This window comes from Puma concolor, chromosome B2 (genome assembly GCF_028749965.1).
Source record: "Puma concolor isolate L17-30 chromosome B2, mPumCon1.1.hap2, whole genome shotgun sequence".
Lineage (NCBI taxonomy): Eukaryota > Metazoa > Chordata > Mammalia > Carnivora > Felidae > Puma > Puma concolor.
In genome coordinates this window covers 7,190,171-7,216,309 of record NC_141671.1, presented here as the reverse complement: position 1 = coordinate 7,216,309, position 26,139 = coordinate 7,190,171, and the positions used below count along the sequence as shown (strand labels likewise).

Genomic DNA, 26,139 nt, shown 5'->3' with positions numbered 1-26,139 from the left:
CGTGTTCAGTGGCAGGCTTCTGGTCGTAAATAAAACAAATTGGAAGGCATGTGATAGTTATCACAGAAATGGGCTTTCCTTACCTGGGGTTCACCTGCCTAAACGCGCGCACAGAAAAAGTACCTGTTAGGGTTTAATAATTCATTTCAAACCTTGTTTTCCATCTCAAAACTCAATTTTTTCCCCCTAAGTAATCCCATGCTACAACATCGGCTCTCCTGTCTGTTTCAGATTTTACACTTCATTGTTTTAAGGACTATCTAAAAAGCAAAATATTTTCACTATTGATAACTCGAAATGAACTATCATTAAACAGTTAAAACACAGTTCTGTGGGGTGACAGGGTCAACAAGATGAGGGTGCCCTCTTCCTCCCAGTGTAGCCACTTAATACGGGACAGACCAGGGTACTTCACGTCCATGACTAGTGACAAGGTGCTAGCAAATTCTTGGTCTATAACCCATTTTAAGGGAAATTAGCCTTTCGGAAAAAAAAAAAAAAATCAGGTATATATTTCCCTGATCTCATTTCTTCTGGGTAAAATATGAATAGCTAAAGAGACAAGTTAACCAGATCTACTAAATAAATCTTTTTGGGGGGGTAACATACTTTATTTCATCTAATTACTTGAATTCACGTAAGTTTACAGGAAAAGAACAAAACAAAACAACTAGAGAGTTGGAAGTTAGGCATTGCTGCTGGTTGCAAACAAGCTCAAAGGCTGGGATATTTGGCTTGTTAAGCTGATGGACGCTGAACACGTGCCAACGTTGATAAGTACAGTCCATCCATTCGGCATTACGTCCACATCTTTGGGACGCAGAGCCTGGCAAGTAGGAGGAGGATTTTATCTTGTTGGAAGATGTGAGTTGGAAACTCAACCCAAAGGATATCGTGGAAGCCAAAGAGTGAAAGAGTTCTAGAAATTTTGTAATTCTCCCTTTGCTTTTAGCTGGACCATACTACGTGACTGTGTATACTTATTATTGTAAGATTTTTTTTTAAGAGTAGCTAGAATTACAAAGACACTGTTAAGATGATAATATTAATGATATTGTGATGACAATGTCCACATTTATAGCATTAAAAAAAATTGGTCAGAGGGCTTGGCCAACCTTTCTATCTATTGCCCAAATAAGTTAGACCATTTCAGTTACTGGCTTTTTGATGCTTTGCTAGCTGAATGCATTTGAATTTCTCTACCATACTTCTGAACTCTTGTGTCTATGTTTGGATCTGCATTTTCCTGCTGTTTTTCTCTCAACATTGTCAGTGTGTTTATACTGTTACTCATGTTTTACTTGGTACTCTTAACTTTTAGTGGTGGGGGATGAACTTGGAATTAAATGGGTTGAATTTATTTAAATAAGTGTCTGAATTTAAATAAACACATTTTCTCTGAAAACAAAAGCATCGGTATCCATGAACTTGCTTTAAATGGCAGTTGAGGGGCAGCTGGGTGGCTCAGTCAGTTAATAATCCGGCTACAGCTCACATCACGATCTGGCAGTCTGTGAGTTCAAGTCCCGCATCGGGCTCTGTGCTGACAGCTTGGAGCCTGGAGCCTGCTTCAGATTCTGAGTCTTCCTCTCTCTCTGCTCCTCCCCCACTCATACTCTGTCTGTCATTCATTCATTAAAAATGAATAAATGTTAAAACAATTTTTTAAATGGCAGTTGAAATTAGATTATATTTTAAGACATCTTCACGTGGCATTTATTATATGGTAAGTTTAGTTCTCAATTTTTTTTACAAATGTTAATAACTTTGTTACTTGGTATAACAACCATTATAAGTTGTTAAGTAGAAAGTATTATTTTTATCCCTGATTTTCAGATGAGGAAATTCACTCACGGATTAGGTAAAGAGCTTGTCCATGGTTGTATGGGAGCGAGGATGAGATCCAGGATGTAAGCCAGATCAGGGTGGTTCTGGAGAGTCTTCTGTTACCCACTGCACCAGTACCTACCAATCTAGTTTTGCTGACCAAAATGGTAATTACAAAAACAAAACAAGGAATAAACTTAATGATTTAGCCAAGTAAACTTAAGTGAAGATATAGGCAGCCTGGATTTAAATCAGGTCAGCAAATGTGTATTAGAGGCATAATGCACACCAGGCCAGATGCCTCCTACCTACCCTAGCATTAGCACACAGTTAGGTCTCGAAAAAGTAGCTGGCCAGGAATGGAGGCGGTGAGATGAATCACATTTAAAACTATTTGCATTTACTCAATTGGCTATACTTTGTTGATTAACAACAGAATAGCAAGACACATGGTTCTAGTCTTGCTAAAGTGTAATTTTGGAGTCTTTTATAGCAAGTACCACCCTAATTTTGATTCTTGTCCTTAAAAAAATTTTGAGATCCCAAAGCTGTAAACTAGCAGTCTCAAATGTTTTAGTCACAGGACCGCTTTACATACTTAAGAATTATTGAGAAACCCCCAAAACTTCTATTAATGTGGGTTATGTCTGTCAAGAATATATATTAGAAATTAAAATACCAAAAAATTTTTAATACTTAGTCATTAAATTACTTAAAACCAACAATAATAATCCCATTACATTTAGACATAATTATCTAAATAATAATAAAATAACTATCTTTTTCAACACAAAAAATTAGAATAGCATGGTTTTAGATTTTTTAAAAAATTTATTGTTTTGTTTAATAGAAGACAGCTGGATTCTTAGATTTGCTTCTCTATTCAGCCCATTATGATCTTGTACATTATGTACTCTCTGGAAAACCTCATTGGTCACTTGTGAAAGAATGAGAATGAAACAGCAAAAATAACATCTTAATTTGTTACGAAATTAGCTCTGACCTCATGGGCCCCTCATGGAACCCCAGGGGTTCCCTGACCACACTTTGAGAACCACTGCTTATAGAATTAGTCTGCCAACATAATCATTGGTTATGCTATATGTTTTAGCCTCTTTTCATCTCATATCATCTGAATGTGAACATTAGCCGTTCAATGTATTGCTTGTCTGTGATTTATTTTTATTTATTTATTTATTTATTTATTTATTTATTTATTTATTTATTTTTTCAACGTTTATTTATTTTTTGGGACAGAGAGAGACAGAGCATGAATGGGGGAGGGGCAGAGAGAGAGGGAGACACAGAATCAGAAACAGGCTCCAGGCTCTGAGCCATCAGCCCAGAGCCTGACGCGGGGCTCGAACTCACGGACCGCGAGATCGTGACCTGGCTGAAGTCGGACGCTTAACCGACTGCGCCACCCAGGCGCCCCTCTTGTCTGTGATTTAAAATAAAAGGGCGAGGTGACTCGCCCTTTCTAGCATTGGTATAGGTTATATATTTTTAAATATCTCTGAACAAAACCTAAATTAAAAAAAAATGAGGATGAGTGGTAGTGTCAGGTACTCCAATACCTGAGAGGCTACAGTAGGGTGAGCAGTGTGCAAAACTGAATCAAGTAACAGATTAATTGAGATAGAAGGACCGATAGATAGAGAGGTGATAGAGAGATGATAGATAGATATGTAGATAAACAGAAAGAAAGACTTAGATGTATATGTAATTATATTAGGCAGGGGTGCCTGGGTGGCTCAGTCGGTTAAGCGTCCCACTTCGGCTCAGGTCATGATCTCACAGTTCATGGGTTCAAGCCCCATGTGCTGAGTGCTGATGGCTCAGAGCCTGAAGCCCGCTTCAAGTTCTGTGTCTCCCTCTCTCTCTCTCTGCCACTCACCCGGTCATGCTCTCTCTCTTTCAAAAATGAATAAATATTAAAAAAAATTTAAAAATATATCTAGACGTTTATGTTTGGCTTACAAAACCTTTATTTATTTACTTATTTATTTATTAAAGATTTTATTTTTTAGTAATCTGTACACTCACCATGGGGCTTGAACTCACAACCCAGTATCAAGAGTTGCACCCTCCACCGGACTGAGCCAGCCAGGCGCCCCGGGACTCCTTTTTGAAATGGTCTGCGTACATGGATGTGTTAATTAAATCAGTAATGGCAACACTACTCTTATACAATTAAAATCACTCTCTAGGTTGGAATAGCCAATAAAATATTAGATATTTGTAATTCTTGTAATAATTTTAAATGTGTTGACCATTAATACTCATTTGGTTAGCTTTGTTTTGGCGGAAATGTGGGCCCACAGGTAGTAAAAATGTTTCTAAGACGCTGAAATTAGTAACTGTTGTGGGGTGTTTAGTTTTCCTAAGGTCAAATAGACGTGAGTTTTAATTTTTGTTTTATTTTTTATTTTTCTTTTAATTTTTTAAAAACATTTATTTGTTTTTGAGGGACAGAGACAGAGTGAGAGTTGGGGAGGGGCAGAGAGAGAGGGAGACTCAGAATCTGAAGCAGGCTCCAGGCTCTGAGCAGTCAACACAGAGCCCGATGGCGGGGCTCAAACCCATAAATCACGAGATTATGACCTGAGCTGAAGTAGGACATTTAACCGACTAAGCCACCCAGGAGCCCTTAGACACGGGTTTTTCAATTTTACACAGGTTTATACACAGCCTTTGAAATACTATAATTCTTTTCCTTTTTAGTGTCCAAATCTGACAAATACAGAGCCTTTTAAATAAATATTATGATTTAGTATTAAAGAGAATAATTCATTTTTATCGTTTCATAAGAGTAGTTGACAATTTCAAATTGGCAGTTTGGAGGAAAGCACCATCCAACAATTTTATTTGAGAACAGGGAAGAGAAAGGTTTTGCCCACAGGATGCTAAACATTTTGAAAAGAAAGAAAAAATAAAAAACCCAGCAAATGATAGCAAGTGTGCTTGAGCGTGCCCTGCCCTTTTCAAAAAGAGTTGACACTGTAATGATGTTCAAACTGATCTTTTCTGCTCAAGCGAAGAGGTTTCTCACTGAAATATTTAAGTATTACTCCAGTGGGGCAGAAACACAAAGTCTGGGCTCTCTGTTGGACAACACCCTGCGCCCTGGCCTGGGTCAAAGCATAGTGGTAGCTTACATATAGTGGGAGCGTCCTGTTTCTCAGCTACTAAGGGGACTTAATGGTCTCCTCCCACATTTGGAGGCAAGGAGTTCTCTTCTTTCCTAGGCATCTTCCTCTGGCAGCTCTGGGAAGGTTTGTTATCCAGTCTCAGAAGATGTTCTGGAAGACGGCAGATGCTAAAGAATGACTTAAAATGCGTACATTCACTCCGAGTAAACCATGACAAAATAGGGTGAATAGATGCTTTCAGAATCAAGAAGTTGCTTACTTCTTCTCTCTTTGATAAGGTTCATTTATTCTGTTTTTAGACATTAGTCTGAAGCTTCTGTCGTCTGAAGTTTGTCGTGTTTTGTAATTAGTCGTAGGTTCGTGTTTGTAGAGATAGCCCATTTTCTAGTCAATCCCTAAAATACAATATTCCATAATCAAGGCCAGTGTGCTCCACATTACGCGTTAACTGTATACTGTTGATAAGTTGGAACAGGACGTGAGCTGGATCCATTTATTTTGGTCAATAAATAACAATTGCTGAAGCTGAAGCCAAATCAATCGTACAGCAAACCACAGCAATTGTTAGGGTGGTCAATATGAAGAAGCAATAATGGGGTTTATTTCACACGTAAGATACACATATAGCCAAAAAGTAATAAAGAACTCTACCATACATTGAAGCACAAAACATAAATCTCAATTTGCAGCATAGTCTGGGAATAATTTATGCTTACCTGGAGTATTTGGAATTAGACTTGTACACAAATGTTCTGTTTTGACAGAGCATTATCTATGAAGCTAGTATACAAAGTAGCTTCTATAAAGGTCCCTGAACTAGTAAGACCACAGCCAGGCAAATACTTACATTTGCTTGTTTTGAAACTTCATCACAAAAATAATCATTTTGTAACATCTTGGTTAAGTGCATACATATAATATTTAAAAAAAAAGACTTTTATTAATCAACGAAGAAATCTAAAGATAATTGCTTTCTACTCTAATTAACATTGTCACAAAAATCTCAAAATTCTTCAGAGAGGACCACAACCGAGCAACTCTTGATGCTGTGGTGTGGGAATTGTATCATTTCCTATCCAGAAGGGTGATCAGTTTTCCAAGACAGAAAGTTTCTGTCCAAGAAGTTCCATCCTTTGTATGATTTGTTCTAACCTTTGAAATTTTTCTCTGTTCCTTCTAGTCAATTGCTATCAATTGCGATTTCAAGAACTCACTTTCAAATACTTGAGTTTCTCCAAATAAAGTGATGCCATGATACAGGGTATTAGGTTGTCTTTTTGCATACTATAGATTCTGAACTCATTTTAGATTTCACTGATGGAGAAGTATGGGAGATGAGGTAAAAGTTAAGTCCATAAAGAGCGGGAAGGAGAAGCTTCAATTCTAATAGCTTTTGGATGTGACCGAGAGCTTGGAGGATAATGGACCGGGGACGAATTCTTTGGAAGGTAATGACTGGGGACAAATTTCTGGGTCAAATGCAGTGATTGTGGTGAATAAATGTTCCAATTTCAGATTTGAAAAGAAATCATTGTTTCATAGACTGAAAGGTGAGCAAACAGGAAAAGTGAAGTATGTTCCTTCTGTAGGTTATAGGACATGGTGCAAATATTCAATTAGAATTTCTAAAATGCAAGACAAATCAGTCTCATGAATGGGAACTTTGATTTTGTTCTTGAACCTGTACTGTTTGCAGAGTCCTACGAGAAAGGACTTCTGTAAAGTATCTCATGATACGTTGTCCCCTATTTTGAAAGAAAAGGAAAGTACCTTTCCACTGTGAATATACCCTTTGTGTTGTGTGTTATGTTAGGACAAGGCTACACAATGATTCTTTCTTCTATCAAATCCTCTTTTGCTTAGGTTAATACCGTTGTTTGAGGATTAGGAAACAGGTTTCTACTTTTCTAGGCTTTTTGACGTTTCTTGATGTTTCGTGTAACTTTAATGGAATACCTTGACGACACAATCCACTGTGGACTTCCTCTGACCCTCACTTGCCCTTAAAGGTCAAGACTGAGGGAAGTTGGCTCCGTCATGAACACATTTCCTTCAGTGACAAATTTCCCAGGTCAGGCAGGTATTTTGTGTACTTGAAATCGACCCGAGGCTTGATCTTGAGGAAGAAGTGGGTTGTAGATAAAGGCAGACCTGGACCCCAGAAACTCATCTTTTGAACTTGAATATTTATAGGTATTCAATAGGAGAGTAGCTTTGCCAAGGGCTGTTGGAACTTAGAGATCTGATGGGACCTGACTCTTGAGGAAAACCTCAAATTAGAGAAACGCAGTTTTGTTAAATGAGTTGCGTGGGGCGTTTGCTCCCTCGCCTCAGCCAGATGGAAGCTCCCAAGGTAGAGGAGGGGCAATAATCTGGGCCCTGGAATTAAAGACTCACATTCAGATTCTCTCTGTACCACACAGCTGCCAAGATTGCTTTCTTATATTCTTTGAGTCCAAGGCCCTTATCTCTAAAGTCTAAAATAACAATATCTGCCTCACAGGATTGTTAGTGATACTCGTTGGCAAAATGCATGTAAAGTACGTGGGTGAATATAATTTAATTTGGGTTAAGGGATTAGATTTTTGGAGCTGCTATGTGTTCCCTCTCTGACCGGCTCTATTATTTACATAGGTATCTATATGCTTTTCCTTTTCTCTAATATTTTATTCATGTTTCAACAAATTTCTCGTGAAAGGAGGAAAAGTTCTTACATAAGATGGAACATCCACTTGGGGGAACTATTCAGTAGGTCAAACAAAAGATGATAGAATGTCATCCATGGTTTTAGGCTGTGGATGAGCCCTAAAGAAGCTTGTTTGGGATCCGGACATGTTCTCATTCAGACCCAGATAATTTCCTTAACCTTCCAAATCCACTGGTCTTTTAAGTTTGTTGTAAGTAAATCTAAGCACTGAACTCTGGCATTTCCAACACAATGAATTTTTAAATATGGAACATATTCTGTAGGCCGGCTGCTCATACAGAAATGGAAGTTTCTGGAAAACTTTGCCTAAAGAGACAGTCCACTGGAATCCTTCAAAAGTTTAATAGTAAAAAAGTGTACATTTACATAACGCTCCGGGAAGGAGGCAGAAAAGAAGACCTTTAGCCAAACAGTAGACCTTTCACTTTAGTTGATTTGCATTTCAGATGAGTAATTAGCAAAAATGGTCCTGATAAAAAGCCAAGTTAGGCTTTACTGGGCAGAACAACAGAGAAATTTCATTCATTCTTCTTGCATAGGGAAACCATTTTGTCTACGTTAAAATGATATTTTTTCTTAGCAGTGAAGAGAAGAAGTTGGGAGATGGGATTTTGTTTTTCTTTTTCCCCTTTAGAAATGAGGAATGCTTGCCAAAGAAGAGAAAGCAGTTGTCTCACTGAGGTGGGCAACGATGCTTCTTTAACCCCAGAGGTGGCCACAGGGTCTTTCACGTTTGTCCAGGACATGCAGCCTGTGGGAACTGAGTTCCAAACTCTGCCCACATATGTAGGAGGCTACATTTGCATTTGAATGGATTCTGTGGCTTTCTTTTCCAAATTCTGTCCCAGGTTCACATTGTCTCAACATCACCCTCTGCAGTACCTACGGGCAATTTCTACCTCCATAACAACATTCCAGCTGGGTAACTACTCCATTTCATCATGGAACCAGAAATCTTGAGGGACTCTTATCATATGGGCCCTGATGCCTCAACTGCTTCCTTTAGGGCCAATTAACAAAAATAACCTCTTTCCATCAAGGCAAATCTTGACAAAGATATCTCTACTGTCTTATCACCTCCTATATCATACCAGAGAGGCCAAAACAAAATTAAAATTATGATTGTTATCGACTAAGGTCTCAGGATTTAGTGTCCACACGCTTTCTTTTCAGTTATCCATGTTGAAGAGCAAAATTCAACTGAATATATTTTAAAGATCTTTCTGGCTTTAGCCAATGGTTTGTGAATCTGCAGCATGCAACGTAGCAGGTAGAAAGGAGGTCTGAGGAGCTGTTCAAAATGAAAGACTTTTATAGGCAGAAGGGAGCAGGAACAAGGAAGTTGTACTGGATGAAAAAGGAGACTGTTTATGTCAAGATTACTTTCCCCTAGGGGATGGTCTCCCAGGAGGGTGACCTAACTAGTGCTGATCAGGTGACTCAATGACTGACTGGTATAAGAGTTCATTGCTGGAAGGTCTAAGAGTGTAATTAAGTCTCGGTTTCGTGGTGTGCAGTTTCGTATAAGCAACTTCATTTTGGGCTCGTTGTGTTTAACATCCATCTTTAAAACAAGTGAAGCCAAATTCTCCTTTTTCAATCATGGTGTGAATTAAATGGCATGTCTTTCAACCTTTAAGCTACCATGAGCAGATTAACTGCAGACTTAGACAAAACAGAGATTATTAGAGCATTTAGGGGCGCCTGGGTGGCTCAGTCGGGTAAGTGGCCGACTCTTGATTTCATCTCAGGTCATGATCTGACAGTTTGTGAGCTTGAGCCCCACTTTGAGAGTGGGAAGCCTGCTTGGGATTCTCTCTCTCCCTCCCTCTTTGCCTCTCCCCTGCTCGTGCTCGCTCACTCTCTCTCTAAATAAATAAATAAATAATAAATAAACTTAAAAAACAGTGAAATTAATGAAGACCATTGAAATTTGCCTCTTTGGAAATGCAGAACATGTTTAAGGGAATTTTTTTAATACGTAGATAAATGTTTTACTATTCAGGTTCCTTATAGGAAGTAAAAATTGGCCACTCGTTAATAGTGAACACAGATACTGTAAATAGCAACAAAGTGTCTCTGGCATATTTCATGGTTCAGACATGAAAATAAAAAGCCACAAAATCTCCTTGCAGTAAAACAAAGTCATTTTCCCCCTGGGCATGCATGGCTAGTATCTATTAGCTACCTTGTATGTTAAGCAAATAAAATGTTATGTCATTCTTTATCAAAGGTATCAGAAGTGTTTTTGAATACAGGTGAAATATCAAAATGTCTCTGTCTTTTATGTTTACTTTTTCCAGCACTACACAAACGGCAATGACCTTGGCCATTGAGAAAACAAGTCCATCCGCTCTGTTTCTAATGATTCTTACAATTAGTTGTGTGTATTCAAAGCTCTGTTAATCATCTAGAAGTGATAGACAAACTCAGTAATTTAGTTCTTTGTTTTAAGGCATGATCAAGATTAGTGTTTGTGTTTTCCCTATCTTATGCCAAAAAAATGATATGTGAAAAATATTGACAGAAATGAATTGTTGCTATATAGCAACAATTTCTGTCACTATTTTGTGTGTATATACAATATTGTGTGTATATACAATATTATGTATACACACAATATTCTGTGTGTGTATACACACACACACACACACACACACACACACACACAACTATGTACATATATTACTTGGGAGTTTTTCTGGGCTATACTATTATGAGAATTTCACATAGAAAAAGTGGGTATATCACACCAGAATGTCAGGGGGGTACACAGCCAAAGAAAGAGGGCAGAGAGCCCTTCAGTACACTGAAGTACTTCAGAGTGCTTCAGTACACCTGGAGTAGATTACACACGTGGGGTTTATGTTCTCCTCAGAGCCAGAAAGCCTTGGTAATGTGCCCTCCACTATGTGACAGAGCAGGGCAACATTGGAAATGAATCAACCAGCGCTACCGAAGCAGTTCATTGAATGCATTTGACAGCCTCCTCTCTGTATTTCTAGATGGCTGAGAATCAAGTAGTTGCACATCAAAATGTGAGTTTTTTTTTTTCTCGCTTCTTGGCACAGGATCCTTATCTGTCATCATTTCATGTCTTCAAAGGCCTGAGAGATGCTGCCATCCTTGGGCAACAAAGGATGCCATGCAAAGCAGCCCAGAACTTGAGTTGTTGCAACAGATACTGTTTTATGTTTTGCCAAAGAATGGCCCCTTTTATTTCCATCATGAATGCAGCCTTTCATTCCGTCTCTAAATGTTTTCCAGTATTAAACCTAATCCTTATCTATCATTCTCTTTGGATGATAGGCCTCCCCTTCGCCTTTGGATACAGCGTAGCCGTCACCATGTAAATATGGATTTGCAAAGAAATGGAAACTCCGTGTTCTTTACTTTCCAGCTCCTGCTGATTTCTTGGTAGGGGCGGTGGGGCTGCATTTCAAGGTCAGAGTAGCTGAGCCAAGCTATTCCAAATATAAGAAAACATGCTGACGTGGAAATGAACAATTTTACCCTGTAAAAATTCTCTGCTCATGGGGGTGGAAAGATTAGAAAAGGTTGCTGGTTGAGGAAAGCCGTTAGGTAAACAGAGCAAGCAAGAAAGTGCAAGATTATTTGTTCTTATGTTTGTTTCTTGAAACAGAACCCAGAAGGGCTGATGAAGGCAGAACTAAGGTAATTTATAGGAAGGGAGGCCCTTCTGCAAAGCAGTGAAAGGAATTCGCTCTCCCCAGGGGTGTAATCAAGAGGGACATCCCAGAAATCCGAGGTTCGCCGGGCAAAGCTGGTACCATGTTTTCACCACCTCTGCGGTTTTCATCCTAATAAAAAGGATTCAGAATTATTCATGAAAGGTGCTTGGACGAAATGTTGAAGGTGGTTCTACCCCTGCTCACATATTGAATCATTCAACACTATTGTCCTAGAGACCTGATTTTCCACAGTATGCCAGCAACTTCTACTCTTGGGGCATGCAGGGGGTCACCAAACTTCTAAATCAGGACTCCTCCCACTGAAGTCCCCGGGAGCACTCGGGTTTGTTTGCTCGGTCCGTCTGCTTGTTTTGCGGCTGCTTAGATTCACCAAGTCTTTATTTTGCCTTTTCAATACCAAGCCACTGTGCCGGTGCTACATGCAATAGATAAAGGAGGGAGAACACTCACTCTAGGGAGGTTCACAGCTAGAGGGAATACTCCAGACACAATCGTAGCAGTGAAGACAGGAAAAATGCAAAGATATGAAGGATGAAGTACTGTAGAAATTTTCACAGATTTCACTGATTGATGTCCAGTCCTTTCTGCTTCCCTCTTCCTGTCCCTGGTGGGAATTATCAAAACAGCGACCATTGACATGCCCAGGATGCACAGAAGAGGGATCTGTGAAGAAAGCAAGAAGCCACTAGCCTGTGCGTAGGCTAGATATGCTTTGGACCCGTGTTCGGTTACTATTTTTGATTGAGAGCCTAGAAATAACCATCTGGGCAATCAGACTCTTGCATTAACATGCGATGTTGGCTAAATCCACAGGCAGCTGGCTGAGTACTGTTTCAACTGGGTACTAAGATAGGAGTAGGTCCTGACAGGCGGTAGTTAAGGGACACTCGTCTATTCTACCCATGTCAATGGTAATGATACTGTAATTCTCTCCAAAATGTGGTCCTTCTACTGTGTTTTGACAGGCTGGTTGTTATTCCCAGGGCCTGTATTATTAGCGATACACAGACTAGGTTTTGATATACATACATGCATATGCATGTGTTTATATGGCTGTATATATTTATGGAAGAATTCATGGAAGTCAGTCATCCCTATTTATCGCATACACTTATGAGAAGCGCTTTCTTGCGTGGTGTAGAAAAATCTGGAAAACATTTTAAGAACAGTAAGTCCAGGTGAGGTTGATTCATTTATTTTCCAGAACCTGACTTTGTGTTCCTACCAAATAATTCATAGGGACCAGACAGAATCTTAATAATTTCTGGGTCTTTAGTTCTGTGATTCCTTCTTTCTAAACAGCACATGAAAACAGTGTCAAAGACACACGGACGGGATTAGCGGTTAAGAGCATAAGCTTTGGTGTCAGGTTTACTTTAAATACAACTGCAGTTTCTGCCACAGAAGAGTTCTATGACCCCGTGGAATTTATTAAATCTCTTTGGACTTCAGTATCTGTCACTGACAAATGGGAAATTGTATTACTGATCTAACCCCGTAGAGTTGCTGTATGCATTGACAGGGGCAAGGCGTGTCAAACATTTGCAGAAGTCATGATAGAGAATGATTATTACAGAAATGTTAGCAGCTATTTTGGTGATAATTATGAAAGTAGTAAAGACTGAAAAAAAGTAAGTCAGCAAAATGGAGGAAACTTGATTTCTTCGACTGACTGGTCTGAAAAGTGTTGGCTGGATAATTTTCCCCGTCCTGGGGAAAGAGAAGTAGTGCAGTTCTTTGTAAAGTATACAGGTAAGTGAGGAGATATTTGGGTTAAATCACCGAATTTCTATTAGCCCTGATTATTCCCACAAATGACTCTGGGTTTTAGGTAAGGAAACTTGCATTATTTTAATACGTCATTAGCAGTGGTGTGTGTGTGTGTGTGTGCGCGCGCACGCGCACGCGTGTGTGTAAAATCATCCTGGTACTTATGTGTCCATGAGAAAGAGCCAGGGACTATGGGTACCTTCCAAGGCAAGAATTTGGGTTCAAATATAGGCTCTAATAGCATCATTGTGGGCAAGTTATTTAAACTTTGCAGTCTCAGTTTACTTCTTTGTGCAGTTAGAGCTTTGGCTATTAAATTGTCTCTGCTGTAACACCATCTTGGAATTCTATGACTCTTTGTCAAAAATGGTCCCATGAATGAAAACCTCTGCACGAAGAGATGGACTAGGATGAATTTCAATCTTGTCCGGTCCAGTGTTTCTCAACTTTCTCAAACTATCATTGGAAATCTCAAGAGTCCAGACAAGGTCGACTCAGTCAGCAACCTCACCACCTTCCAGCCAACAATATTCTGTTCAAAGCAGTGGCCCTCCAGCCACCCCGTGCAGTCCCAAACCCAATAGAAGTACACTAGGAACCAATCACGTGTCAGGTGCTGTGCTTGATACTAGAAAACTAAGACAGAACAGATACATCATCCCAGTGAGCAAGACACTTAGTATTTATGTATTTTAAGTGCTAGGAGAGCATGAAGGAAAAGTACTAAACATTCCTGGTAAGGGCTGATAACTTTCCACGTAGATGTCCTTGTCAATGAGGTGATGACGGGCTGGTAGACATTCCCAAGCATAGAGAGCAACACTTGCAAAGATACAAAGGGATGACAAGTGTTGATGCACTCGGAGAACAGCAAGGGCTTCATTACTGTGGAAGGGAATTGAACACATTGGCTGAGGACAGACATGCTGTCAGATGGTCTGGGTTCGAGTACCGGTTCTGTCACCTGGTTAGGTGAAATGCTCAACAGATTATTTAACCTGTCTGCTTCTGTTTCTTCATCTGTAAAACGGGAATGATAAGGTGTGGTGAGGATATGTTTTTGGAACATACTCTGTAAGTGGCTCTTTTTAGTAGCACGGAGCAGAGAGGGTTAGTGAGGCAATAGAGAATGGACAGACTGGGGTGGAAGACAGCAACCTGATCATAATGAAAGGCTGTTTCATATATGCTTTGCCAAAAAGGGTGTTTTTTATGGTGCTGATGGGGAGTCATTACATGGTTTACAATGGAGAGTCTGGTGGCCATTTTCATAGCATGGCAAAGGGTAGACAAGGAAAAGGGCAAATTGAAGGAAAAGAGTCATTTTATGGGGAAAAAATGAGTTGCGAGATATGCCAATGTTCTGGCTTAGGTGACTGGGTGAATTGTAGCCATCGACACCCGAGGAGGAGGAACAAGTTATCAGGAAATTGATCAGCTTTGTTGCATTGGAAGGTGGCCATGGACATCAGCTGGACATGTTTAGTGAAGTCTTCAATACAGAACAGCATCTCAGAAGGAAGTCTGGAATGATGCTGTCCAACATTAGCCTAATGGAAGCTTCAAATGCAAAATCTGTAGTAGCCACTCGAAAGAAAAAAAAATGTAACAAAATAGGTGACATTAATCTTAATTATACATTTGATTTAAGACAATAACTCTAAAATGTTATTTTGGATCAATGTAATCAATACAAAATTATTAACAAGACACACTGCCTTTTTTTTTTTTTTTTTTTTTTTTTGCTAAGTCTGAAACTCAGTGTATACGTTACGCTGAGCACACCTCAAGCCACATTTCTAGGGCTCAGAAGCCACAATGTGGGTCAGGGACTGCCATGAGGATGGTACAGTTTTAGAACATAGTAATGGATAGAATTTATCTAACAATTATTAGTTGAGAGATTCCAGGCACTGTGATAGGAGCTGAGAATTCAGTGGTGAACAAACAGACACCGTTTCTTCTTCATTAAACTTTCAAGTTATTAGAGGATCGGGCTTCCCTTAGCATAAAAGTTCTCTTTGTGCACATTAGAGAAAGACGTGGCCTCTGGGCAGAGCTGCCCCACTCCTGGGATCACGGAGTATAGAAGACGTCTCTCTGCCTCTTCACCTCCTCTGTTCTGAACGTCTGCATAGAACAGGGTGCACCAGGACACCAGTGGGGACTCTGCAGGGGAAACAGACACTTACAAGTCATTGAAAGCAAACAGGCTGAGTATTGTTACGGAGGAAATTCTTGCAAGAGGGACTCGGTTGTGCAAAAGTCAGAGAAGCCCACCCTGAAGCTGAAGGGTGACCAGAAATAAGACCAATGGAAAGATGAGAGGGTAATTCTCAGGGTGGCTCATGGAATGAGGAAAAGTTCAGGTCACATGTGGGAGGGAAGGGTTGGTAGGGCATGAGATTGGAGAGTCCAGGGGCCCCTCTGAAGGGTGGATTCGAGGAGCAAGGAGCAGGCAGAGTCCTGGGCACCGATAGCATCCGTGGTCACCTCTGAAGGGGTTGAGTACCAGGAGCAGTTAGAAATACAGGACAAAACCCAGAGACAGGAAATGTCACAAAAGACGCTGAGAGAGAGAACATACGGTCTGTGAAAGGGGGCCAATGGTGGAAGAACAAATGGAGAATGAATGACAGAAGATACTTCAAAGAAGGCTAGCCATTGGGAAGTGAATGAAGGAGCTAATGCCATTGCAAGAAGAAAAGTTGTTTGCTGTCTTCTTTTGGTTTTGTCCTTACTCATAGGACACCAGCGCATCTCTAAAATGTCTATTTCCCTCATTCACTCTCCAGTGCTACTACACCAAAGCAGAGAAATGACCTACGGAAAAGATTAATCTTGCATTCATTCAGTAAATACTGTTGAGCACCTACTTCGGGCCAGGAGCGACACCACGGCTGCAACGAAACGGCGGATTTGTTGATAATTGATTGTGTGTCAGTCTCTCTTCCCACGTTTTGACAAGTATCCCCTCATTTGCTCTCCCCCAGATCCTCATTGGGCACAAACCATTACTTATCCCGTCTTACCGATGAGAAAAAACTGAGACTCGGAGAAATTAAGTTGGTACCTAGAGGCACATAGTTGTGCCAGCAGGGCCTGCTGGTTCTGGAACACCTGCTCATAACCACCATGGCACCGGCCGACATACGACAATCCGAGGATTTGGTCCATTATCACTTCTTGTTGCGACTTGGGTCAAAACTCTTTTCTTGGAATTCCTCTCTAATTAACCCAAGCGTCCCAGGGCACTGAATTGACCTCTGTCACGATTCTTCCTTCGAGTCGCTTACGTTGTTTTCATCAGCTATTGCAATGTGGCATTCCAAGTTCACTTCCACGTGGATGTCGTACCAAGTCTTTATCGTTGCTGGTTTAGCACCTGGTAGCCATCGGGACCCTTCCAACTCTAAAATTTCCCAACTTTCTTTCTTTCTTTTTTTTTTTTTTTTTTTTATCATTTTAATGGGAGGGTCACATAGGGTTAGTTTCTCTACTGATACAGTCTTGACGTTTGAATCATGGCTGGGTGGAGCACCGTCTCTCCTGCGACTGTCTCTTTAACATCCTCTCTCTCCTCTCTCTGTCTAGTCCCGACAGTGCTGATGAGATGACCAAAGGTGCCTGGCCTGATGCCAACTGTTATAGAAAACATGAGCAAGGTATCACCAGTGTTTCACAGAGACCTACATTCTAAAGGATCTCATCAGAGCACAAGAGCTCTTCCAGATAATTAGTAATTGGTCCTCACAGCACCCCTGGGAAGTGCCTGGGTACGCAGCAAAGATACACAGAGCGTAAATGAGCTTTTCCGGAGTGCAGGACAATTTCCTCCTCAGTGAAATGGGGACAATTATAGTGATCCACCTTACAGGGATGTCAATTATTCACAATCTAAAAGCCCTGGGAATTATAACCTGCACTAGGAATACGTACACACAGCACATTTGTATTGGACTTAATTGACGTTCTCCTTTCCCATACCCCGCTATCTACAAATCACACCACAATGACACCCCTGGGTTTACCTTGGGTCCTGGTTATTGACATGGAGCCTGTCCCTCTGCATCAAAGATCTGCCTGGATCACACCAGAGGATAGAAGAACAGACCTGCCAGGTGTTGATGAGCCCATGACAAGCAACCTAAATGGAATTCTGACAGGTCTTCACAGCCTCGTCCATAAACATAATTAATCAACACAGAATGCACACTCAGTGAGCTACAAGTAAAGTGGAACACAGAGTGTGAGGCTAAAGGGAAAAGCCAACAGATCTCATTGGATGATAGGAATTGTAAAAGAGCACCTGAATGGAGAAGGCACAAATGGAATATTCCGTGTGAGCCCCCCTCAATGACTGCCTCCAATGTCCCCTCCCCCACCTTTGGACCCTGTTTGTTTGGGCCTTTGTGTCTCCCTCCTCTTTCCATCCTCGGCCCCCACCACCAGGGTGATGAATTGAAATTGTGAGCCCCGGGCAAGGAATTTATCCTATATGTTATTTTGATTCAATTAAATCTGAAACACAGTTACAAAAACAAAGCCATTTCTGCTTCAGTGCTCTTCACCTGTGGTAACTGTTTATGCATTTCATTGTTGGCACATTTACCGTTGGATTCCTTCCATTTTCTCTGTTTGCACATTTCTTTATACACTTCCTCATTTCATGCAGTGGCTCTGATTTTACTTGTTCTTGCACAGACTGGTGAATTGTCCTCTGCAGAGGTCACTGCAGGACTGACTCTAACATGATACATGTAAATAACAATTTTAGATGAGAGAAATCTCCCATATTTTACACCGACTACCTAAATCCCCAGCTCGCCTAAAGAGATGTGGGGCAGGGATGTAGTCCAGGAGGTGTAGAAGGGACACTGAAGATAAAGGAAAAGAGGAGGAAACTGAATGATCATCAGATACAGTCAGAAGCAAATGAAAATTCATAAGCCATCCAAAGAAATGTCGTTCAACATATAAGTTAGACCAACTCTTGCTAGGAAATACTGGTACCTAATGCTTTTTATCCCAAAAATATGCAGCGAAGTACTTTCAACTTGGACTTTTTTTGAGGGCAGAGAAAAGCCAATGGTATCACCTCTGTGATTTCCAGAGAAGTTGAAAAAATTGAAACAGATCATCTCTTGCTATCCAAAAGGAGGCAGAAAGAGAGGGCCAGGGAAATTAGAGCCAATAGGTCTTGGAACAATTGCACAAACTCCTCAAACCTAAGCGACTAGAAAGTTCCATGGTTTTCATTAGTCGAACGCTTGCCCCACCATTGTAAACCTGACCCTTGGTTGATTGCCTGCATAAAGGAAAAACTGGTTCGGTGACCAAGGGAGAAATTTTTATATTTATCTTGGGAAAAGCAGGAGTGACTATCCACATTTTAATTCTAAAGCTGCACTGAATAATAATAATAATAATAATAATAATAATAATGCCCTAAAAATACAAAGCAAATTACAAATATAGCAAGCAATGATTTCCAGAACTCTCTTTCCAAATGCAACAATGTGGCTGGAAAATCATCCATTTTGGAGCTAAACAAAAATTTGTTCCTTCGCGTTAAGTGAGAAAATAGATCGTGCCAACCCCAGAAATCAACACTAACTCTGTTTTGAGAGCTTAAGAAAATTTTTCAGCAGCTCAGGCCATTGATATTGAACAAGAGGAAATTTAAAGCATTCCACCCAGAGCTCACAGTGGTGTCCACAGTGAGTATGGAGATAGACACGCATGCATTCGGGAATAGTTAGGCTCGGAGTAAGCTTGTCAATGCTGATTTAAAAATACTCTGTCAAGCTGTTAGGAAATGCCTCATTATGAAGAGAAACTCTGCTTTGGGGTGGTTGATAAAAACAAACACAGTAGTTAAACTTTATAGATTAATGCTTTCTTGGTATTTTGTGCAGTACTTTAAAGACAAGGTATTATTGGAGATATGAGCATGTAGAAACCAAGAAATATATTAACTTATACAACAGAAATGCATAAAACATAAATTTATATAAGTACCAAGCTACAATATATTTTTGTGCCTGAATTGTCTAATTTAGGTATTTACATATTTTAAAGTTGCTGTCAGTCTCCCCTATCAGTTTTGTGCTGTATAAATCTGGTGAACGAAGGACCCAGGGCATTCATATATTATTTATTCATTTATTTGCAAGATTTGTCTAGCATACAGTCTCCAAATAGCTAACAGCATTTTGCCAGGGTTTAGCATTGGGACCTTGGAAACAAGCAAGTAAGAAATTTCTTCAGCTCCTTGGGTATTGTGGCTATGTAGAAGGACAAAACAACATGGATTTAATTTAATGAATCTCAATTAGAAAAAAAGAGATTAAGGGATAAGAAAATTTAAGCATTTTTTTAAAGTTTACTTTCAGAGAGAGAGAGAGAGCGAGCCAGGGACAGGCAGAGAGAGAGAGAGAGAGCAGGAGAGGGGCAGAGAGAGAGGGAGAGAGAGAATCCCAAGCAGGCTCTGCACTGCCAGCACAGAGCTTGATGTAGGGCTTGATCTCACAAACCATTAGATCGTGACGTGAGCTGAAATCAAGACTCAGACACTGAACCGACTGAGCCACCCAGGTGCCCCATAATTTAAACATTTCTCTGCCTGACTTATTTCACTTAGCATAATGCCTTCCAGTTCCATCCACATTGCTGCAAATGGCTTGATTTCATTCTTTCTCATCGCCAAGTAGTATTCCATTGTGTATATAAACCACAATTTCTTTATCCATTCGTCAGTTGATGGACATTTGGGCTCTTCCCATAATTTGGCTATCGTTGAAAGCACTGCTATAAACATAGGGGTACCTGTGCCCCTATGCATAGGGGATACATGTGCACTCCTGTATCCTTTGGATAAATTCCTAGTAGTGCTATTGCCTGGTCACAGGATAGTTCTATTTTTAAATCTTTAAGTCAGTCAGAGAAAGACATATCATATGTTTTCACTCATATATAGATCTTGAGAAACTTAACAGAAGACCATGGGGGAAGGGAAGGGGAAAAAATAGCTGCAAACAGGGAGGGAGGGAGGCAGGCAAACCACAAGAGACTCTTAAATACAGAGAACAAACTGAGGGTTGATGGGGGTTGGGAGAGAGGGGGAAAATGGGTGATGGGCATTGAGGAGGGCACCTGTTAGGATGAGCATTGGGTGTCGTATGGAAGCGATAAACCATGGGAATCTACCCCCAAAACCAAGAGCACACTTCACAGAGTGTATGTTAGCCAATTTGGACAATAAATTATAATTTAAAAAATTTAAAATTAAAAAAAATGTAAACACTTCTAATTCATATTCTGAAGAATGATATTTCTATGTCACTAAAGATACCAAGATGATGTTACTATTGGATGTAACAGCCTGATAAGACACTATCCTTGGCTGGAATCGATGCTGACCGTATTTCAAGGGAGGTTTACAGTCAGGTGATAAAATGTTTACAGGCCTAAACACAGCAATAGCAGAAAAATTCTGATTCATCCATCCACCCATTCGTTCATTCATTATGATAAGGGGTCTCCAAGGATTTGTTTTTGGTCCCCTGAGAGCTCTGTTTCTCACAGTTGTCTGTATCCACCTGTTCCCTCCAGTGCCTCTCTGAGTGATCTTTTAACTAAATATCTCAGGCTTGTATATACATCAAAGTCTCAACAGTCTAGTGCTATAGAATGTCATATGTGGGTTGAAGGATGAGGTTTGGGGGGCCCAGATTGATAAAAGAGGATGGCCAGTATCGTATCAGTTAGCTGCAGATCGGAGGTAGATTCCTAAAGTCTCATTCTCATGCAGGTTCCTCCAGCAAAACTTCTTGTGTTCATTAGGGAACAAACATGGGTACAGTGTTGCCTTGTAAAGTCAGTGCTTACATCCAAGGTCAATGCTGGGGGTCTGTGCATATCCCATAGAACTGTTTGAGTTAAATAGCTCTTTCAGGATCAGGAGGCCCCATATCCCACTTGGATATTTCCTCTAAAACGAGTGGGAAACAGAAGTTTTGTCCAAGGGGTTTCCTGTGGAGAGAAAAACATGGTCACCGAATCACTGGGTTTTAGCACCATTTTAAAGAGAGCTGGGGGGTTGGGTCATATGTTTAAAGAATAATTGAAAATACTTGAGGCTCTCTGCACCAGATGATCTCACAGGCCTTTCCAGCCTTACCTCTGTGGATATGGCTCACCGGACAGTGCCAATGCCTTGGAACGACTTCAAACCATGTCTTTTCAATGACAGCCTGAGTTCACAGGACCTCCCTGTGACAGCAGCCAAGTGATCTGGCCCGGATTTTTGTTCCATGCCTGAACTCATTCTTTGCTGATAAAGTTATACCCATTCTGTTGCCAGGTTCCGCACCCTGCAGTTCTCCCAGGGATCCCACAGCTGGCTGTGGCTCTCACTCCGTGCTGCTCTATTGGAGCTGTTATGTGGAACCCTGGTACCCCAACCAAGGCTTGTATATCTCTACCTGCTCCTCCCTGAAAATTGGGCCTCCAAGGAAATTAGCAAGGATGTCAAATTTTGTTCTGAGGTTGCATGTGCTCAAACCACAAAGCGATGTTTTCTCCCTACATTTATTACATGAAAGGTTTTGTGTCCAAAGAATTGTTCTGGGGAAGCTTCTTTCCTGTCACCCCTTCCTTCGTCCTGATGTACCTCTTCTGCAGCACATAACACACGGCAGCCAAGTGGAAGGAAGCTGACTGTGTCTTAGAAGGTGTAGCTCCAACCCTGCCATCAGCCATCTGCTTGCATTTAGGCAAGTCTTTAACATCTTTTTGAGTTGCAGTGTCCTCATAACAAGCTGAAGAACGTCCATCTACCAAGTGGGAAATATGTGTCATAAGAGAGTTTGGAAAAATATTTTACAGGGCTATCTATGAGCCGACCAGCACAAGTACAGAGCTATGTGAAAGTTAAAAATGTCACTGCTGTTCATTTGGTCCTTCCTTTCTCCTCCTTTCTATTTTGGCTTTTGTTGATTTCTCTTAGTCATTCAACTTGCTTGAATGAGTGAATTGCAACTATGCCTCGGTAACTATGATAGGTCCTGGGGCTTTCTTTAAATAGCTGGTGATCCCATGGAAGACACAGCAGACTAGACATTACCTGTTGAAGACCCCAATGAAGATGTCTGTACGGGCTTCGTCATGATCATCAAAGACTTTCTGGATGAGTTGATCTTTCACGGGAGGGGTGAAGGGACAAAAAATGCAGGCGAAGATGGCAAGTTTAAGAAGCAAGCAAGCCTACCTCCATCAACAGGGGACCATGTGTACAGAAGCTCGGGGGTAAAATAGCTTTGAGGATTTGGGAATGTGAACCGGCTCCTTATTGCTGCAGCACAATGGAGTGGTGAAGACCAGGGGGGCGGCAAGAGGCTAGAATGGCACTCAGGGCCCTTTCCAGTCACAGGGAAAATCTCGGGCTTTGTCCAGGGCTTGAGCAAACAGCGATCTGTCGCTGCTCACGGTGACTGTCTCAAGAGAGATCGAGTTGGTGCCGTGGATGTGTGCAGACACGTGGGGCGTAGGGACCCGTCGCTATACAATAGTTTCTATTTTGAGATCATCCAGATTTGCAACCTCCCACCCCCATATATATACATTAACTGGTTGGGCCATGTCCTTCAGCATGATTTAAGTTTTAATCCATCTCAAAATGGGAGTAATTCGAGTTGCTAAAAATCAGTAGGTGTTCAGGGGTCTGACTCGAATGATTGATGGGATTAAAATCCAAATTCGAGGAAACGTAACTCCACACTCTAAAACCACAAGCACGATGGCCATTAAATTGGACGTGGCAGGGCAGTTTTGTAGTCATTATGTGATGGACCAAAAAGGTATGCAACGGAGATTGTCATTCCGTGGTATTTATTTTAAAAAACTGAAGGAGCCACCTGGGTGGCTCAGTCGGTTGAGCGTCAGACTCTTGACTTCGGCTCAGGTCATGATCCCCAGGGTTGTGGGATCAAGCCCTGTGTTGGGCTCCGTGCTGAGTGTGGAAGCCCTCTTGAGAGTCTCTCTCTCTCATCCTCTGCCCCTCCCCCCCGACTCCTGCTCACATACTGTCTCGAAAATGAAAATAAATAAGTACATAAATAAAATAAAGGCTTGTGATTTTTATTAAAAATTTTCAGTCCCTGTTTCTGTAACTTGATGGTGGTATTAACAGTGTTTTATGGACCCAGGCAGTAAAGGTTCCTGATGTGCTCTGTACTTACAGACTCTCTGGTCTTCCTTCTCCTTGGCAAACCCCCTCTCCCTCCCCCTCCTCCTTTTGCTCTTTATTGCAAGTAATCGTTTTTTCTTTCTTTTTTTTCTTTTTCCCCATGCAACCTTTGGCACTGATTTTGTCAGGCCTTCAGAAATCATTTCAAAGTCTCTTCTTGCTTATTTTTGGAGACAGAGTTTCACCCCAGGGGAATTAATTTCCTGACCTCTCCCGGTTCCTAATAACTAACACACCCACTTGAACCCACATCTATGCAATTATGGTTTACCCATAATCTTTGGAAATTAGTTAAAATTACTTAAAAATATTTGTCTTCTATTTACGTGGGAATAACAACCTAGGTTCACTTCCTGGTGTTTTCTCCTTCAGGTTAAACTGAACCATTTCTTTTTTGCTTCATGCTCAAGGAGACCTGCGACCCCTAATTTTAAGACTTTGCTAACCAGACACCCATGTAGAGGTACGTAACGATTTTTCATTTGAGACCAGTACCCATGTAGTTAGAAGAATCTTTTACTTCTCAGGAAAGCAATTAGTAGGAACATTAAATCCAAAGGTCCTTTTTATTTTTCTTTTTTAATAACAAGAGTTTTTACCGTGCTCTTTCTGTTTGAAACTACACTCAGTGCTCTGCAATTTATGTTTTAGCTTCCATAATGTTAGCGAGATATTAATATATTCATGAAGAGTTGCAGTGAACGTAATTACAGTGGCAAAGTGATAAACACAAAGCTATTCTGCCTGGTAATATTATGTATTTAACAGGTTTATTTGTTCAACAGTTTTAACTTTAATTATGTTTTGCCATTTGGGATTTTTAGACATGTAGCCATCATAGCCCTTCTCTGGCTATTAGTCTAAGAAGATTGCATTCATTATAAAAATAATCTGTATTTGTTTATTTAATTTTTTTTTTCATAATGCCTTACAAGTAAACTAAAAAATGACAACTTTCTTTGCTGCTGGTGTTCTGTGCCTCATTTGGATACTAAACACATCGGTTTCCATTCCTATGTGTCGCAGGGGAAGGTGCTGAATCGGGTTCTGGCCCCAGGCCTGCGGGGTCTCAGGAGCTGTGCTGGCTTCTCTCACACAGACTTGGCGTTCGGTGTTAGGTGTCCCCCAGACGCTGGCTCCAGAGCACACTGGGACAGTCCAGTGCTTTGGGAAGCACACTAACAAAACATGAACAGGCAACATGGCCCGTAGCTGATGGATGGTTGCAGAGGTCCAGCCTTCCTAACGGCTAGGGTAGGCCTTCTGTGCTCAGCCACAGCAGAATAGTCTCCCTGCAGTTCACCCCTGCGGGCGGCGAAGAGGAGATTGGAGTACCCCCCAACGGGGTGAGTTTGTAGGAATGTAATGGACCCACGTCACATCACTGAAGTTGCGAGAAACGTACTGGTTTCTGTTTTGCAAATTGACTAGTATATGTTGTGCTCATTATTTTGGTGCTGCTGCAGAATGCAGCGTATGCTTCAGGACCAGACGCCTTTTTCTGCCCCAGATGACTGTTCAGGCACCTTCCTCGGCAGTCCTCTTTAGCTGAGACAAATTATTTCTGCAGTAAAGTCTTTCGATAAAAGCAGGTTTTCCCCTGTCTGGCCTCATGGCACATTTTATTTGGCTTGCATCGTGTTGCCGCTGGAGGTGTAATGTACCTGCAGTCAAGTGCACAGATCTTGGGTGTACAGTGTGACAAATCACACTCGTGTGTGTGGCCATGCCTCTCAGGATGTGGAACAGCAGGATACCCCACGAGCCTCTCTCATGTCTCCCTCTCGGGACTCCACCCTTCCCCCGCGTAGCGTGCACAGAGGTATTTATTTAGGTTTTGATAAAAAGCAGATTTAAGGTTAAAGAGATAGTGACAACTTCCTGATGACATATCGTTATTAATTTTATTATTTGGGCATCAAGTGTTTAAGTACAGTTGTTCATCCCTGATAAATACAACTGCAAAGCACCGTGTGCCAGAGGAGACAAAAGTTCTTCCTCATTCACTCATTAAACAAACATTCATTGTCATACGTAAATGCATTAGTTGCAGGAAATAGATTGAAAACCAAAAAAAAAAAAAAAAAAAAAAAAAAAACACCCAAAACAGAAAAACAAACAAAAATGCACCACAGACCTTGCCCTGTAGGGTTCTGTAGTTATGATCCTTTGGCTATTATTTTAACCATGGTTGCAAATGTGTGTGTGTGTCACATACACATACACATATTCACACGCAGACATGCACCCACACACACACTTGAAGTTGTTATTTATTTTACTCCTTTTCTCCTCGTACATAAAACTCAAGGAAACAAACACACACACACACACACACACACACACACACACACACACACACACACAAAGGAAGATCAGATGATATGGTCAGTATGTTGGATGAGCCAGGTCAGTGGCTTCCATGAGGTCAAAAGCATTCTTCTGCTCCTGGTAGATTTACTTTGATGTCTTGGGGATGCATCTTGTTGCCTTAGGACCAGCTTCTCCCTCTTCAGCTTGCTACTTCATCTGGACCACAAGCTTGGTTCTTGCTGACCTGTCTCCTGGAGTGAGTTTCCATTGTCTCTTGGTCCACACTCTGAACCCGACACACCGTCTCCTCAGACAAGTCTGGCTGCTGGCACCCGTGTGTTGGTTACACCTCACTGCTCCTTCAACAAAAGTAGAGTTCCAATTGTGGGCCCTTGCTGTAACAAGATT

The 26,139-nt window shown here is 41.0% G+C and overlaps 1 protein-coding gene across 20 annotated transcripts in view; it reads left to right on the top strand.

Moving 5' to 3' along the window:
• Positions 1–26,139, top strand: part of LOC147580697 (uncharacterized) — a 403,830-nt gene that overhangs the window by 303,401 nt on the left and 74,290 nt on the right. For 18 of the 20 annotated variants that reach the window (XR_015251003.1, XR_015251002.1, XR_015250994.1 and 15 more), the window contains one exon: positions 23,791–23,881. The exons of the other annotated variants lie outside the window; for them this stretch is intronic. The gene's annotated coding sequence lies outside the window, so the exon portion shown is untranslated. The remainder of the gene's footprint in view (positions 1–23,790; positions 23,882–26,139) is intronic. 20 annotated transcript variants of the gene reach the window in all.